The sequence below is a fragment of the Nomascus leucogenys genome, chromosome X (assembly GCF_006542625.1).
Source record: "Nomascus leucogenys isolate Asia chromosome X, Asia_NLE_v1, whole genome shotgun sequence".
NCBI classification, from domain to species: domain Eukaryota; kingdom Metazoa; phylum Chordata; class Mammalia; order Primates; family Hylobatidae; genus Nomascus; species Nomascus leucogenys.
In genome coordinates, this window is record NC_044406.1 from 62,075,967 (window position 1) to 62,091,728 (window position 15,762).

Genomic DNA, 15,762 nt, shown 5'->3' on the forward strand with positions numbered 1-15,762 from the left:
GTGTGTGTTGAGGAATTTATCCATTTCTTCTAGATTTTCTAGTTTATTTGTGTAGAGGTGTTTATAGTATTCTCTGATGGTAGTTTGTATTTCTGTGGGATCGGTGGTGATATCCCATTTGTCATTTTATTTGCATCTATTTGATTCTTCTCTCTTTTCTTCTTTATTCATCTTGCTAGCAGTCTATCAATTTTGTTGATCTTCAAAAAACCAGCTCCTGGATTCATTGATTTTTTGAATGGTTTTTTGTGTTTCTATTTCCTTCAGTTCTGTTCTGATCTTAGTTATTTCTTGCCTTCTGCTAGCTTTTGAATGTGTTTGCTCTTGCTTCTCTAGTTCTTTTAATTGTGATGTTAGGGTGTCAATTTTAGATCTTTCCTTCTTTCTCTTGTGGGCATTTAGTGCTATAAATTTCCCTCTACACACTGCTTTGAATGTGTCCCAGAGATTCTGGTATGTTGTGTCTTTGTTCTCATTGGTTTCAAAGAACATCTTTATTTCTGCCTTCATTTCGTTATGTACCCAGTAGTCATTCAGGAGCAGATTGTTCAGTGCCATGTAGTTGAGTGGTTTTGAGTGAGTTTCTTAATCCTGAGTTCTAGTTTGATTGCACTGTGGTCTGAGAGACAGTTTGTTATAATTTCTGTTCTTTTCCATTTGCTGAGGAGTGCTTTACTTCCAACTATGTGGTCAATTTTGGAATAGGTGTGGTGTGGTGCTGAAAAGAATATATATTCTGTTGATTTGGGGTGGAGATTTCTGTAGATGTCGATTAGGTCTGCTTGGTGCAGAGCTGAGTTCAATTCCTGGATATCCTTGTTAACTTTCTGTCTCATTGACCTGTCTAATGTTGACAGTGGGGTGTTAAAGTCTCCCATTATTATTGTGTGGGAGTCTAAGTCTCTTTCTAGGTCACTAACGACTTGCTTTATGAATCTGGGTGCTCCTGTATTGGGTGCATATATATTTAGGATAGTTAGTTCTTCTTGTTGAATTGATCCCTTTACCATTATGTAATGGCCTTCTCTTTGTCTCTTTTGATCTTTGTTGGTTTAAAGTCTGTTTTATCCGAGACTAGGATTGCAACCCCTGCCTTTTTTTGTTTCCATTTGCTTGTTAGATCTTCCTCCATCCCTTTATTTAGAGCCTATGTGTGTCACTGCATGTGAGATGGGTTTCCTGAATACAGCACACTGATGGGTCTTGACTCTTTATCCAATTTGCCAGTCTGTGCCTTTTAATTGGAGCATTTAGCCCATTTACATTTAAAGTTAATATTGTTATGTGTGAATTTGATCCTGTCATTATAATGTTAGCTGATTATTTTGCTCGTTAGTTGATGTAGTTTCTTCCTAGCCTTGATGGTCTTTACAATTTGGTATGTTTTTGCAGTGGCTGGTACCAGTTGTTCCTTTCCATGTTTAGTGCTTCCTTCAGGAGCTCTTTTAGGACAGGCCTGGTGGTGACAAATTCTCTCAGCATTTGCTTGTCTGTAAAGTATTTTATTTCTCCTTCACTTATGAAGCTTAGTTTGGCTGGATATGAAATTCTGGGTTGAAAATTCTTTTCTTTAAAAACGTTGAATATGGGCCCCCACTCTCTTCTGGCTTGTAGAGTTTCTGCTGAGAGATCTGCTGTTAGTCTGATGGGCTTCCCTTTGTGGTTAACCCGACCTTTCTCTCTGGCTGCCCTTAACATTTTTTCCTTCATTTCAACTTTGGTGAATCTGACAATTATGTGTCTTGGAGTTGCTCTTCTCGAGGAGTATCTTTGTGGCCTTCTCTGTATTTCCTGAATTTCAATGTTGGCCTGCCTTGCTAGATTGGGGAAGTTCTCCTGGATAATATCCTGCAGAGTTTTTTCCAACTTGATTCCATTCTCCCTGTCACTTTCAGGTACACCAATCAGACGTAGATTTGGTCTTTTCACACAGTCCCATATTTCTTGGAGGCTTTGTTCGTTTCTTTTTATTCTTTCTTCTCTATACTTCTCTTCACACTTCAATTCATTCATTTCATCTTCCATCGCTGATATGCTTTCTTCCAGTTGATCGTATCAGTTACTGAGGCTTGTGCATTCGTCACGTAGTTCTCGTGCCGTGGTCTTCTGCTCCATCAGGTCCTTTAAAGACTTCTCTGCATTGGTTATTCTAGTTCTCCATTTGTCTAATTTTTTTTTAAGTTTTTAACTTCTTTGCCATTGGTTCAAACTTCCTCCTTTAGCTTGGAGTAGTTTGATCTTCTGAAGCCTTCCTCTGTCAACTCATCAAAGTCATTCTCTGTCCAGCTTTGTTCCATTGCTGGTGAGGAGCTGTGTTCCTTTGGAGGAGGAGAGGCGCTCTGATTTTTAGAGTTTCCAGTTTTTCTGCTCTGTTTTTTCCCCATCTTTGTGGTTTTATCTACCTTTGGTCTTTGATGATGGTGACCTACAGATTGGTTTTTGGTGTGGATGTCCTTTCTGTCTGTTAGTTTTCCTTCTAATACTCAGGACCCTCAGCTGCAGGTCTGTTGGAGTTTACTGGAGGTCCACTCCAGACCCTGTTTGCCTGGGTATCAGCAGCGGTGGCTGCAGAACAGCGGATATTGGTGAACCGCAAATGCTGCTGCCTGATCATTCCTCTGGAAGTTTTGTCTCAGAGGAGTACCCAGCCGTGTGAGGTGTCAGTCCACCCCTACTCGGGGGTGCCTCCCAGTTAGGCTACTCAGGAGTCAGGGACCCACTTGAGGAGGCCGTCTGCCCATTCTCAGATCTCAAGCTGCGTGCTGAGAGAACCACTACTCTCCTCAAAGCTGTCAGACAGGGACATTTAAGTCTGCAGAGGTTATTGCAGTCTTTTGTTTGTCTGTGCCCTGCCCCCAGAGGTGGAGCCTACAGAGGAAGGCAGGCCTCCTTGAGCTGTGGTGGGCTCCACCCAGTTTGAGTTTCCTAGCCGCTTTGTTTACCTACTCAAGCCTGAGCAATGGCGGGCGCCCCTCCCCCAGCCTCACTGCCGCCTTGCAGTTTGATCTCAGACTGCTGTGCTAGCAATGATCAAGGTTCCATGGGCGTAGGACCCTCCAAGCCAGATGTGGGATATAGTCTCCTGGTGTGCCATTTGTTAAGCCCGTTGGAAGAGCACAGTATTAGGGTGGGAATGACCCGATTTTCCAGGTGCCATCTGTCACCCCTTTCTCTGACTAGGAAAGGGAATTCCCTGACCCCTTGTGCTTCCCAGGTGAGGCAATGCCTCGCCCTGCTTCGGCTCATGCACGGTGTGCTGCACCCACTGTCCTGCACCCACTGTCTGGCACTCCCCAGTGATGTGAACCCAGTACCTCAGTTGGAAATGCAGAAATCACCTCTCTTCTAGGTTGCTCATGCTGGGAGCTGTAGACTGGAGCAGTTCCTATTTGGCCATCTTGGCTCCACCTGGCAGAAGAAATTTCTAAGTGGCAAAGTGTTCAAGAGGAAACAGAGCATAAAGGTTTGAAAAATTTGCAGCCTGACCATGAGACTGAAAAGAAAAACCCATTTTCTGAGGAGAAATTCAAGCCGGCTGCAGAAATTTGCATAAGTAACAGAGAGCCAAAATATTAATCACCAAGACAATGGGGAAAATGTCTCCAGGGCATGTCAGAAACCTTAGTGGCAGCCTCTCCCATCACAGGCCTGGAGGCCTAGGAGGAAAAAGTGGTTTAGTGGGCTGGGCTCAGGGCCTCCCTGCTGTGTGCAGTCTAAGAACTTGGTGCCTGGTGTCCCAGCTGCTCCAGTTATGGCTAAAAGGGGCAAGGTACAGCTGAGGCTGTGCTTCAGAGGGTGCAAGCTCCAAGCTTTGGAAGCTTCCATGTGGTGTTGGGCCTGTGGGTACACAGAAGTCAAGAATCAAGGTTTGGGAACCTCCACCTAGATTGCAGAGGATGTATGGAAATGCCTGCATGTCCAGGCAGAAGTTTGCTGAAGGGACAGGGCCCTCATGGAGAACCTCAGCTAGGGCAGTGCAGAAGAGAAATGTGGGGTTGAAGCCCCAACACAGAGTCCCCACTGGAGCACTGCCTAGTGGAGCTGTGAGAAGAGGGCTACCATCCTCCAGACCACAGAATGGTAGATCCATCCACAGCTTGCACCATGTACCTGGAAAAGCCACAGACATTCAATGCCAGCCTGTGAAAGAAGCCAGGAGGGGAGCTGTACCTTGCAAAGCCACAGGCGCAGGGCTACCCAAGACCATGGGAGCCCACCTTCCAAGTCTGTATGACCTGGATGTGAGACATGGAGTCAAAAGAGATCATTTTGGAACTTTAAGGTTTAATGACTGCCTAATTGGATTTAGGACTTGCATGGAGTCGGTAGCCCCTTTGTTTTGTCCAATTTCTCCCATTTGGAACAGGTATATTTACCCAATGCCTGTACCCCATTATATCTAGGAAGTAACTAACTTGCTTTTGATTTTACAGGCTCATAGGCAGAAGAGACTTGCCTTGTCTCAGATGGGACTTTGGATTTAGACTTTTGAGTTAATGCTGGAATGAGTTAAGACTTTGGAACAGCCAGGTGCAGTGGCTCACCCCTGTAATCCCAGCACTTTGGGAGGCCAAGGCAGGTGGATCCTCTGAGGTCAGGAGTTCGAGACCAGCCTGGCCAACATGGTGAAACCCCATGTCTACTAAAAACACAAAAATTAGCCAATTGTTGTAATTGCGCCATTGCACTCCAGCCTGGGTGACAGATTGCACCATTGCACTCCAGCCTGCGTGACAGAGTGAGATTCTGTCTCAAAAAAAAAAAAAAAGACTTTGGGGGACTGTTGGAAGGGCATGGTTGTGTTTTGAAATGTGAGGACATGAGATTTGGGAGGGGCCAGGGGCAGAATGATGGTTTGGCTGTGTTTTTACCCAAATCTCATCTTGAATTGTAATTCCCATAATCCCCATGTGTTGTGGAAGGGACGTAGTGAGAGTTTTTTATTTTTATTTTTATTTTTATTTTTTGAGACAGAGTCCTGCTCAGTCTCCCAGGCTGGAGTGCAGTGGTGCAATCTCGGCTCACTGCAACCTCTGCCTCCCGGGCTCAAGCCATTCTCTTGCCTCAGCCTCCTGAGTACCTGGGATTACAGGAACCCGCCACCATGCCAGGCTAATTTTTGTATTTTTAGTAGAGACGGGGTTTCGCCATGTTGGCCAGGCTGGTCTAGAACTCCTGACCTCAGGCGATCCACCTGCCTAGGCCTCCCAAAGTGCTAGGATTACAGGCATGAGCCACTGCGCCTGGCTGAGAGGTAATTTAATCATGGGGGTGGTTACCCTCATGCTGTTCTTGTGATAGTGAGTGAGTTCTCATGAGATCTGATGATTTTATAAGGGGCTTTTCCCCTCTTCAGTCATTATTCTCCTTCCTGCTGCCATGTCAAGAAGGATGTGTTTGCTTCCTCTTCCACCACGATTGTAAGTTTCCTGAGGCTTCCCAAGCCATGCTGAACTGTGAGTCAATTAAACCTCTTTCCTTTATAAACTACCCAGTCTCAGGTATGTCTTTATTAGCAGCATGAGAACACACTAATATACTATATAATTCATTCTTTTAAAGTGTACAAATTCAGTAGTTTTTCATATGTTCTTCACAATGGATGTCTATTTTAAGGCATCTGAGATAGTCCAGTCTCTGAGAAAAAATAATCCTCCAAAAGAAGCATTTCTTTTTTTTTTTAGGCTAGTCAATCCAACAGAAGCATTTATGATGTAGCATTTCTATTGCATGTTTGGTTTTACATAGCTAGCAAGAGTTTTTAAAGTAATATATTTGGATTTTCTTTTCATTTATTTTCATGATCAATTTTGGCATTTTTACAGTGTGAGATGAGTCTTCAGGAACAAATTACCATGTATTATTATATTGTGCCAATAGGATTTGAGTTTACTTTATGAGAGCCTAATGTCTGAACTTGGCCCAGGAACAACTAAGCTGTAAGTTATTTGCAAACAATATGGTTGTTTACTTTAAAAACTCAAGACAAGAAGCTGAGAAATTGTTAGAATTGATAAGATAGTTCAGCTAAATACAAGATAATATACACAAAAATAAACTTTTCCTATATGCCAATAACAACCAGACCAGAAAACACAATGGGAGAAAGAGCTACAAACATTAATGAGATACATAAAGGAATGTGGGAATAAACAGAGAGATTTACCATGTTCCTGGATGAGACAATTCAATGTTGTGAAGCTATTATTTCCAAATTAAATTGAATGTTTAATGTACATAAATACTAACAGGGTTTTGTCTGAAATGTAAGAAATTTATTCTAAAATTCATCTGAAAGAATAAACAGTCGAAATAACATATATATATATATATGTCTGTGTGTACACACACACAGACACACACACACACACACACACACACACACTGAATACAGGATAAAGGAAGCCTCACAAATAAACAAGGAAGAGGTGGATTGTTCAATAAATGGTGCTACAGGGGAAGTAAGCTATTATTTGGAGGAAAGAGCTAAAATGTCATGCCGTATACCTAAGTGTATTGTAATTAGATTAAAGAGTTTCATTTAAATCATCAAACCATAAAAATAACAGAAAAAGCCGAAGGGACTCTCAGAAGATGGGCTGGGGATTTAGAGTCCCTCTGTTTGCAGTTCCTTTGTGGTCTCTTCCCTTAAGAGAAAACAGTGGGGCCCCCCTCGGAGCCTACAAATGTTTTTCCTTGGCCCTGGTGCTTTTTAGGCAGAAGCAAGACTCCAACCCAATGGCACAACACTATTATCCTCATGTGCAGCAAAATCAGTGGTCAAGGTCCCTTAGCATTTGTTGAGCTGAAAAGAAATGAATGGGGCCTCTGCTCAGGCATCCCTCAGGTGCCACAGGCCCAAGCTCACTTCTATTCGGTCACCGCATAACAAGAAAGTATCAAGAGGGACAAGGGAGAGGTTGGATGTAATGTAGATAGGGGAACAGTTCCTTGTTGAGGGAAGGAAACAGACCTTCAGACTCACTGCTGCTGCCAGATCCACGACTGTCACAGGGAACTCACTCTTTTCAGGCCTCCACAACATAAACCACCACAGTCTCAAGGCATGATGTCTGAGGAAGAATTAAAAACATTTAGAGCCTACATGCTGGCTCCCAAGACCTGGTGGCGCTTTTTCTCAACAACCAGTTTTCCTGTTTTCCCCAGTAACTGGAAGAAAATAAGAGCTTAGGGATGGCCTTGGACAGGGAACTGGTGAGTCAGAAAACAGAGCAGTCATGCTGATAGCTAGAGGAGGGCTCCACCCCCTTTACAAACCAACTGCCTGGAGGTGAGCCAGGTAACACAGCCCCAAAGCATCTGTGCAAACAAGTCCTCCCTGAAGACAAGCAGAGCCTGGGAGATGCCTCACTCTTATCTCTGAGATCTCTCACACCATATGGCATATACAGGTCATTATAGCACATGGTGTTCGTAGAGGATTAGCAGTTCAGCAAATGTGTCAACCTGACAAATCACTCAGTGCTTTCAAGTGATCACTACCCTGTTCTTTGGTTATTTTAACAAATGCTTATGGAGTTCCTACTGTGTGGCAACCACTGTTCTATTAGGTTGGTGCAACCTAATAGAACTACCTTTGCACTAAGGCCGGGTGCAGTGGCTCATGCCTGTACCAGCACTTTGGGAGGCCGAGGCAGGCAGATCACAAGGTCAGGAGTTCGACACCAGCCTGGCCAATATGGTGAAACCCTGTCTCTACTAAAAATACAAAAATTAGCCAGGCATGGTGGCGCGTGCCTGTAGTCCCAGCTACTCAGGAGGCTGAGGCAGAAGAATCGCTCGAACCCGGGAGGCAGAGGTTGCAGTGAGCTGAGATCACACCACTGCACTCCAGCCTGGGTGACAGAGTGAGACTCTGTCTTAAAAAAAAAAAAAAAAGAAAAGGAAAAAAAAGAATTACTTTTGTGCCAACCTAACAGATGTTGGGATTGCAGCACTGAATAAAACAAAGACTCTGCCTTCAGAGAGTTTGTATTCTACTTTAGGGAGGCAGACAATCAATCAAGTAAGCAAGCCACACCATTAGGTAGTGACAAGTACCGTGAAGAAAAATCAAGGGCTCAGCGGGAGTCCTATTTCAGCGGGGGTGCTGACAGAAACCCTTCTTGGAAATGTGTTATTTGGATAGAGATCTGAATGAAGTGAGGCAACCAGCTGCCACTGGGGGAAGAACAGTCCAAGCAAAGGGACCAGTAAGGACAAAAATACTGAGAAAGAATCTACTTGGCATGTTTAGGGAACCGCAAGATTGCCTGGTAACTGGCTGGGGTGAAATGAACAGGGGGAGAATGGAAGATGAGGTGAGAGAGGTAACAGGGACTAGATCAAGTAGGACCTCAGGGATCAAGGTGTTGACTTTGGATATTTTTTCTAAGTGAGAGGAGGAATTGCTGGAGGAGTTAAAATGTTTTATTAGGAAAGTTTCTAAACAGATACAAAAGTAGAGAGAATAGTATAATGAACCTCCATAAATTCATCACCTAGATTCAACAATTATCAAGATAATGCCACTTTCTTCATCTATTTCAAATTTTCTATTTTTGCTGAAGTATTTTAAAGCAAATTTCACCCTTACATATGTCACATCTGAAAAATATGAATATTTTCTTACATAAAAATAAAGCCATTATCACAACTAACAAAATTAATCCTTTGGTATCATCTAATGCTAAGTCCATAGTCAAATTTCCCTCATTGCCTTAAAAATATTTTTTCCAGTTGGTTTATGATGTCCCATAAATTATTTTCATCTAAAGCAGTCCTTCATCTCCTGTCCCTCACTTTTTTCATACCACGGACTTATTTTTAAGAAAAGGGGTCTCACTATGTTGCCCAGGATGAGTGCAGTGGTTATTAATAGGCACGATCCCACTACTGATCAGCACTGGAGTTTTGACCTGCTCTATTTCCAACCTGGCTCAGTTTACCCCTCCTTAAGCAATCTGGTGGTCCCCTGCTCCCAGGAGATCACCATATCAATGCCAAACTTGTGCCAAACTGAGTGCAGATACCCCACTGACATAGCACACTCCAGCCCAGAGCTCCTGGGCTCAAGCAATCTTCCTGCCTCAGCCTGCCAAGTAGCTGGGACTACAGGTACATGTCTCCAAGCCCGGATCCACTGACTTCTTAAAGAAACTGGATTACTGTCCTGTAAAAAGTCCTGGATTCTGGATTTCTCTGTTTGCTTCCCTGTGGTATCTTTTAATTTGTTCCTTTATTCCATTTCCTGTAAACTGAAAGTTAGTCCAAGGCTTGTTTAGATTCAGGATTAACTTTAGAGGTAAGAATAAGTATAGGTAGGTCCTTCATATATATGAAGTATACTTATACTTCATAAGTATAGGTTGCCCCACTTTTAGTGATTCTAAGATTGATCAGAAGTGCAGGTGGTGACAGCGTGATCTTTTCATTGTGACATTCTACATCAACCTTTCACCTCATGGTTTTAGCAGCCAATGATCATCATTGACTAACACTATTATTTCATCAGAGGTTGTACAATAATGTTTTTCTATTTCTATCATTCCCTCCACACTTATTAGCTGATATGATACAGTATATTCAGAGACATCTCACTTCCATCTCCACCCCCTCTAACCTGTCCCTCCCCTCTCCCTACAGATAACCATTTTTGTTAATTTGGGGTTTGTTTTCCTTCTAGAGTACTTTTTGCAATAAAAGCATTTCTATATATATGTATTTGTACATATATATAAACATGTTTTATATATGTGCAAATACATATTCTATATAATATATAATAATGTATATAATATATAAAAAAAATATATATATTGTTCCCCCCATTTAGCCCAAAAGGTAGTATTACTATATATGCTGCTCTGTATCTTGCTTTTTTCACTAAAATATATTCTGGAAATCACTGCACATCAGTGTCTAGAGATTGTCGTCATCATTGGAAGGGCTTTGAGCAGGGAATGGCAAAATCTGGCCTACAGTTTAGAAGCCTTCCTCTAGCTGTCTTGTAGAAAATAGAATTTAATAGGGCAAATGCCAAAGCAGGGAGGTCATTAAGAGGCTATTACAATGGTCTAGGGAGACCTGGTGATGAACCAGCGTGGATAATGCAAGTAAGGCCAACACCCCAGGGATGGAGGGGCCCGGGCCCCTAACAACTTCACTGAGCAGAACTGCCACAGTAACGCAGATACCTTGTGGTGACTGAGAGAAAGAAAGAGATAGATCTTTAACTTATTTAAGCCATATTTTATTTTGGATCTCTGTCACATGCACTGAACCTACATCCCAACTAACAGAAATCATTCTAGTTCTAACATGTTCTTATTGTTACAACGGAGAGTCAAGAAAACTGGCTTCTTGTCTTGACTGGGTTGGTCATGCCACCTTGGGCAAAGAAGAGATGTGTGGGTATTCCAGGTGCAGGGAACAACATGGGAGAGCTTTCAGAGACTGTGAAATTTGGCCTTTATCTCATAAGCAATAGTACCTGAAAGTGACAAGTGCAAAGGGAAATTTCAAAAGATTAAATGGGTAGTGAAGGGAAGAGAAACCAGGGACCAAGAGACCAGAATAGAAATCCAGCCCTACAACTTGCTACTGCCCAATAGGCAGTCATTGATGACTCAGGGTAACTTATGTCCTCAAAGACTTGCCATGGCTAACCCTACCACTACCTCTCTGACCCCACTTCCTGCTCCTTTCTCTACTTGTTGCTCACCACACTGGCCCACTTGCTGCCCCTTGAACAAGTGAAGCATGCTCCTGCCTCAAGGACTTTGTACCTGCTATTCTCTCTGTCTACAGTGACATTTCCCCTAGAGCCACATGCCTTCCCTTGCCAACCTATCTAAAATTGCAACCCATTCCCCAGCCCCCTTACTCTGATTTCTTTTATTTTGCAGAATGTAGCACAGCTTGGTATTATATTATGTTATATTATATTATATATGTGTTTGCTGTTGTCTTCTCTCCCTAGAATGTAAGCATCATGAGGACAGACTTTGTCTACTTCACTTCTGTAACCCCAGCACTTAGACCACTGCATGAAACATAGCACACAATAAATATTTGCTGAACAAATGAATGAGATATAAAATAGACTTCACTTAAGTCCTTTTACTTGTACTTTTCTTCAAGGAATCTTAGCTAGAGAAAATGTGAGGTAGCAGTGGTTGGCAGAGGAGGGCTAGGATGGAAGGCTCGGCCCTGACACTAAAAACATCAGGGAAGGAGCTTGAAGAGGAGCCAAGAGGCTTAGCCCAGCCCCATTTACAGACTAAGAATCACCCCGGTCAATATTTGCGGAGACTCTTTTCTGTAACTATCTAAACCTGCTATTTTTGCAGCCCTTTCTTTTCCCTAAAGTTATGAATAAATTTTTAAGAAAAACAGACTTAAAATTTAGGAAGAAAATTCATAGGAAAATATCTTTAAAACCTCAGATGGGGAAGAATTGATTAAACAACACGCAAAAAGTATAAACCTCGAGAGAAAGGACTGATAAATTCAACCAAGTTAAAATTAAGAACTTGAAAAAAAATCTCTAAAAAAGGGAAAAGGGCTGGGCAAAGTAGCTCACGCCTTTAATCCCAACACCTTTGGAGGCTGAGGTGGGCGGATTGCTAGAGTCCAGGAATTTGAGACCAGCCTGGCCAACATGGTAAAACCCTATCTCCACAGAAAATACAAAAATTAGCTGGGCATTGTGGTGTGCATCTGTAGTCCCAGCTACTTGATAGGCTGAGGCACAAGAATTCCTTGAACCCAGGAGGTGGAGGTTGCAGTGAGCTGAAATCGCACCACTGCACTCTAGCCTGGGTGACAGAGTGAGACTCTCTCTCAAATAAATAAATAAATAAATAAATAAATAAATAAATAAAAAGTGAAAAGACAATCTACCAACTAGGAAAAGGAGAATTCATTCAACAAATATTATTGAGCACCTACTATGTGCCAGGCATTGTCAACAGCCCTTCAGATACCTCAGTGAACAGATCAAAGCATATTGTTTAGACTTAGGGAGATAATCACCAGAATTAAAACCAGAATGAGTTAAAATCATTTTCCCTTAGGAAATGGAGACAGGGTTAGATAACTAACTGTTCCTTTTCATCATAAACCCTCTTTACTATTTTATTTTTTATTACTTGAATTTATTACTTTGTTAGAAATTTAAAAGAGAAAACATTGTGACAAAATAAAAGCTACTTTATAAATTTTTTTTTAAATCGCTACTCTCAGAGGAGCATTTTATTTAAAACTATGCCTTTGTTCTCACTTATAAGTGGGAGCCATATGATGAGAACACATGGACACAAACAGACACTGGGGCCTACTTGTGGGTGGAAGAAGGGAGGAGGGAGAGGATCAGAAAAAATAATGAATGGGTGCTAGGTTTAGTACCTGGGTGATGAAATAATCTGTACGACAAACCCCTGTGACATGAGTTTACCTGTAAAACAAACCTGCACATGTACTCCAGAGCCTAAAATAAAAGCTTTTTTTAAAAAAACTGTCTTGATTACTATGAAACAGGCACCATTCTAAATACTTTACACATATTAAATCAATTAATCATCATCATAACTTATGAATTAGGTACTTCACAGATAAGAACAAAGAAGCTCAAAGAGGTTAAGGAAACTGAGGCACAGAGAGGTTAAATTGTGTGAGATCTCACAGTTAGTAAAAAGTGGAGCTGGGATTTGAGTCCACGTAGTCTGGCTCTGGAGGCTATGTCCTCCATACCCCACTGCACATTGGTATGTTGACAGTTCCAGCACCTAACTGACAAAGGATTAATATATGGAATATATCAAGAGCTCCTGCAAATCAATAAGAGGAAAACAGCCAATAGAAAAATCAATAACAACATAGACAAGAATTTTCCAGAAGAAATATTGCTCATAAACATATGAACTGACACACCCAAACTCATTAGTAATTAAGGAAATGCACATTAAAACCACAGCAAGGTAGCATCTCACACTAAACTGACTGGCAAAAATTTTAAAGTTAGTTAAAGCCAAGTGTTAGAGAGGATATGGAGCAATGTGAACTCTCACACTCTGGCAAAGGCATATGCTGATGCAATCACTTTGGAAAACAATCTAGTATGCTCTAGTACAATTGAATACACACAGACCGTATAACCCAGCAGTTCCACTCTTAGTTATAGATCCTAGAGAAACTTTTGCACATGAGCACCAGAAGACATAAAATAGAATGTTCTAGAAGCAATGTACATAATAGCAAAAAACAATATAAATGTCCATCAATAAGAATATGGATGAATGAACTGTGGTACATCCATATTCATACAATGGAATACAAAAAGCAGAGCTGCATATGTCAACAAAGATGAGTATCAAAATCATAGTGTTGAGTGAAAACAATCAAGTAACAGAAGAATACTCTGTGTGTGTGTGTGTGTGTGTGTGTGTGTAAAATGTTTCTATGTCAAAAGCAGACAAACCTAAATGTTTTATTGTTTAAGGAGACACACATATGTGATGGAACTGTAAATAAAATCAACGGAATGATAGATAAACATATCAGTTACTCATGGTGGGGGAGGGCACGGGGGAATGAGAACAGGGAGAGGCACACAGGGGCCTTAGAAACTACTGGTAGCATCTATTTCTTAAGTCAGATGGCAGACACACATGTATTTGCATTATTATTCTTTCAACTCTTTTATATGCATGATACATTTCATAATTAACACAAAAAGGAAAATAAAAAAAAACCCTAGTAGATCTGAAAAGCATTACATATTCTTTTCAGAAACAATAAGACAGGGAAGGAGCTAGAAGGCCATGCCTGTTTCTGCTAGTCCACCCGTTGTTCCATGCCAGGTCTCTCTGCTATTGATTGCACTACCAGGACTTCCTCTTGGCGCCCAACACTTGGTCTATGCACCTCATACCAGCCCTTCCCCTGTGGTAACAAATTAGCAGCCCTTGGGCCAAATCTGTTTGTAGTTGTGTTTTATGTGGACAGCACAGTTATGGTTGTTTTTAAATTCGAAATGGTTCAGAGAAACAAGACACACATACATACATATATGCACATGTACACATGTATACATGTACATATGCATATATGTACAGAGAGAGAAAATAAATATGTACAATATTAATTGTCGAATTTGAGAGGTAGATGATATACAGTTGTTTATTATACTATTCTTTCAACCTTCCTGTATGTTTGAAGTTTTTTCTTAAAAAAGTTGGAGAAACTAAATTTGAAGGCCTTTAGAAGGAACACGCCCTCTCTGGGTCAACATACTCCCCACCATTCCTTGTTACAACTCTCAGCCTGGTTCCCTCATCTCTATATCTCTGATCCCTAGAGATATTTGAGTTTGCAACCTCTGGCTCAGCTTGTGGGTCTTGACTCCTTCTAGGTCTCCCTGCCTCCTCTATGTAACAGGTCACAGTTTTGTGGCATAAAAGATGTTTTTCTCATTCCCAGAGGCTGAATAAACCATACACTAAGTTTAGTTTAGTTTTGAGAACATATTAAGGACAATAAAAATTTATGTAATTCCCCACTACCCTGCAGTGAAGGGCATCCCTCTCCGCCTGCAGCCCCAGCAGCTACAGTAACTTTGGCAAGCATGCCATCTCTTAGAAGATAAAGACGAAGCCTTGGAAATGCCAAGCCACACCAGCTACTTCTCCCAGAAGAGAAGATGAAAAATCTTATGATTTTTTTTTTTCAGATGGCATTTCGCTCTTGTTGCCCAGGCTGGAGTGCAATGGCGTGATCTCAGCTCACTGCAACCTCCACCTCCAGGTTCAAGTGATTCTCCTGCCTCAGCCTCCTGAGTAGCTGGGATTACAGGTGCCCGCCACCATGTCTGGCTAATTTTTTGTATTTTTAGTAGAGATGGGGTTTCACCATGTTGGCCAGGCTGGTCTTGAACTCCTGACCTCAAGTAATCCACCTGCCTCAGCCTCCCAAACTGCTAGGATTACAGGCTCAAGCCACCACGCCCAGCCCAGTTTTATGATTCTTGATGTCTCTTGTAGTCTCTCTGACACTAAAGGTGAAAAGAGTGGGAAACTAAGATCTTAAACATCAAGGGGCCAATGGGGTTAACTACTTATGAAGGATATAATGTATGAGATGAATGAATGTTACCCAGTGGGCACAGGCAGCCATTCCTGGACTTGAGAATGAATGAGAAAGAGTCCCTGGTGGGTGCATAGGCCCCAGAGAGTTTGCAGCCAATAAACCATTGCCCTTCAGACTGATGGGTTCTCAGTCCCTCACAGTTCAGTCATGTTGGAGAAACGGAAGCAGCTTGCCAGATAGCATTTGCCTAGCCACATTCTGTGATATGATAGATTCTTTCTTTGCACACCATGGTTTTCACTCCTGCAGCTATCACACTGCATTAAATCCTCGATCTTTGCTGCCCCTACCTTGGCTATTTACACACACACACACACACACACACACACACACACACACACCCTACAGCATGAATTCATCCAATTGTTTTGCACAAAAACACGTTTAAAATGAAAAGGTAGAAAGCCAGATGCAGGTAGAGTAACGTGGGTATAAGCTGAGGTTAGCCAGTGACACTGCATGACAGCCTGGCCCAGCATGTCAAAGCAGGTGTGAAAATGGCAAGACTCCTGTCTGATTGTTCTAATCATCCAGACAGAGAGACCAAGATCACTTGCCCTTTTGATATCCACTAACCTTTGACCTAGGACTAGGCCTGGGTGGTTTCCACTGGCT